At 35.8% G+C, this 3225-nt stretch overlaps 1 non-coding gene across 1 annotated transcript; it reads left to right on the top strand.

Moving 5' to 3' along the window:
• The first annotated feature begins 1668 nt into the window (after positions 1 to 1668).
• Positions 1669 to 1775, top strand: LOC143672283 (U6 spliceosomal RNA). The gene has a single exon (XR_013169752.1). It is a non-coding gene; the product is annotated as a U6 spliceosomal RNA (small nuclear RNA).
• Positions 1776 to 3225: the final 1450 nt, after the last annotated feature.

Genomic DNA, 3225 nt, shown 5'->3' with positions numbered 1-3225 from the left:
AAGATTTACAATAAAGACTGAGATGGTATAATCTAGGAATGCCTAGAGTGAGTAAATGTACAAATTTAAAAATGTTTTTGCATGAGGAAAAACAAAGGAATGTCAATACGGCAGTGTGTTGAAAATAAATTCTAACTAATATTTTAATATTTCAACTTATATGTGAGTCTAAAGCAAAAAATGTTTATTTGGTACAAAATTTATATATTGACTAGTGCATTTCCTAATCTAACTTATGTGGACAGCTTAACTGAACACCATAAGTACATGGAACCTTGGGTAGAGCATGAGCTTTTGTAGATTTGTCCAGAGTGATGCAGAGTGAGTTGAACAGTGAATAAAAAAATATTTGCAATGTCCCCTTGGGGGAATGGTGAGAAAGAGGGAAAATTCAGCTTCCCCAAGTGGAGAATTCTTGATATTCTCACAAGCAGTGGGGACAACCAAAGCAATAGGCTGAGCCCCAATCTTGGGATTTGTTCATATTGAACTTATCTCCACAAAGGATAGGCTAAGCCTACTTAAAATTAGGCCTAAGAGCACCTTGAAGAAAACCTCTTTTGTTGCTCAGATGTGGCTTCTCTCTCTCAGCCAACATGACAAGCAAACTCATTGCCTTCCCCATCTCTCCATGGGACATGACTCCCAGGGGTATGGACCTTCCTGGCAATGTGGGACAGAAATCCTAGAATGAACTGGGACTCAGCATCAAGGGATTGAGAAAACCTTCTCAACCAAAAGCAGTAAGAGAGAAATGAGACAAAATAAAGTGTCAATGACTGAGAGATTCTAAACAGAGTTGAAAGTTTATTCTGGAGGTTATTCTTACAAATTATATAGGTATCCCTTTTTAGTTAAGGTGTAACAGAGAGGCTGGAGGGAACTGCCTGAAAATGTGGAGCTGTGTTCCAGTAGCCATGTTTCTTGAAGATGATTGTATAATGATACAGCTTTCTCAATGTGACTATGTGATTGTGAAAACCTTGTGTCTGATGCTCCTTTTATCTGCCTTTTTGACAGAAGAGTAAAACGTATGGATTAAAAATAAAGAAATAATACGGGGAACAAATGTTAAAATAAATTTAGTAGATTGAAATGCTAGTGATCAATGAAAGCGAGGGGTAAGAGGTATTGTATGTATGAATTTTTTCTGTTTTCTGAATCGATGCAAATGTTCTAAGAAATGATCGTGATGATGAACATAAAAATTTTTTTTTAAAGTAGAAATGGAAGGAAATTTCTTCAATATGATAAAGGAGATATATATACAAATCCTAGCCAGCATTGTACTCAATGGTGAGTGACTGAAAACCTTCTCCCTAAGATCAGGAATGAGGTCAGGATGCCCTCAGTTACCATTATTATTCAACATTGTGCTGGAAGTTCTAGCTAGAGCAATCAGGCAGGAAAAAAGAAATAAAAGGCAACCAAATCAGAATGGGGGAAGTAAAACTTTCATTATTTGCAAATGACATGATATCATACATTGAAAATCCTGAGAAATCTATGTCAAAGCTTCTTGATCTAATAAACAAATTCAGAATAAGTGGCAGGATACACGAATCCTGTGCACAAATCAGTAGCGTTTCTATACTCAACCAGTGACCTAACTGAGGAGATGATTAAGGAAAGTTCCATTGAAAATAGCAACAAAAAGAATCAAGCATCGTTCTCACTTTGGCAGCACACATGCTAAAATTGGAATAATGCAGAGAAGATTAGCACGGCACCTGGGCAAGGGTGACATGCACATTTGTGAAGTGTTACACATATTTTATAAAGAAAAAAAATCAAGCATCTAGGAAGAAACTTAACTAGGTATCTAAAGGATTGGTACACAGAAAAGTACAAAACCTTACTGAAAGAAGCCAGAGATCTAAATTAGTAGAGAAACATTCCCTACTCATGGGTAGGATGGTTAAATGTAGTTAACATGTCAATTCTACCTAAATTGATCTACAGATTCAAAACAATACTAATCAAAATTCCTACTATCTACTATGAATATTAGAAAAGCTAGTTATCAAAGTCATTTGGAAGGAAAGAAACCTTGAATAGCTAAAAATATCCTAAAAATGAAGAACAAAGTGGGAGGATTAACACTTCCTGTTTTTAAAACTTATTCAAAGCCACAGTGTCAAAACATCATGGTACTTGCACAAAGGTAAAAGCGTTGACTGATGGAATTCGATCAAGATCACAAAAATAGACCACCAAGTCAACAGTCAATTGATCTTTGACAAGGTCCCCAAATCCACTGAACTGGGACTGAATTGTCTTTTCAATAAATGGGCAGGGGAGAACTGGATATCAATAGCTAAAAGAATGAAAGAAAATCCTTACCTTACACCCTATACAAAAATTAACTCAAAGTGGATCAAAGACCTAAATATAAGAGCCTGTACCATAAAACTCCTAGAAAAAAATGTAGGGAAACATCTTCAAGACCTAGTAATAAGAGGAAGCTTCCTAAACTTTAAACCAAAAGCACAAGCAATGAAAGAAAAAGTAAATGGGAAGTCCTCAAAATCAAAGCTTCTTTGCCTCAAAGGACGTTGTCAAAATTGTGAAGAAACAGCCAACTCAATGAGATGAAATATTTAGAAATCACATATTGGATAAAGGTTTGATACCCTGTATGTATAAAGAAATCATATAACAATATCAAAAGAACAAGCCAATTATAAAATGGACTAAAGATATGAATAGACATTTTTCTGAAGGGCAAATACAGAAGGCTCAAAAGCACATGAAGAGATGCTCATTTTCATTACCTGTAAGGGAAATGCACATCAGTACTGCAATGAGATACCACCTTACACCTATAAGAATGGCTGCTATTAAACAAACAGGAAACTATAAATGCTGGAAAGCATGTGGAGAAATTGGGACACTTATGCACTGCCGGTGAGAATGTATGATGCTGCAGCTGTGAAATATCGATAGCTAAATATTGAGTTGCCCTACAACCTGACAATACCACTACTCAGTATATACCCAGAAGAGCTGAAAGTAGTGACACAAAGACATTTGAACACCGATGTTTATAGCAACATTCTTCACAATTACCAAAAAATGGAAACAATCCATGTGCCCATCAACAGACGAGTGGACAAAAAGTGGTATAAACATATGATGGAATATTAGGCCGCAGTAAGAAGAAATATGGTCCTGAAGTATATGACAACATGGATGAACCTTGAGGATATAATACTGAGTGAAATA

This window comes from Tamandua tetradactyla, chromosome X (assembly GCF_023851605.1).
Source record: "Tamandua tetradactyla isolate mTamTet1 chromosome X, mTamTet1.pri, whole genome shotgun sequence".
NCBI classification, from domain to species: Eukaryota; Metazoa; Chordata; class Mammalia; order Pilosa; family Myrmecophagidae; genus Tamandua; species Tamandua tetradactyla.
This window is presented reverse-complemented; position numbering and strand designations above follow the sequence as displayed.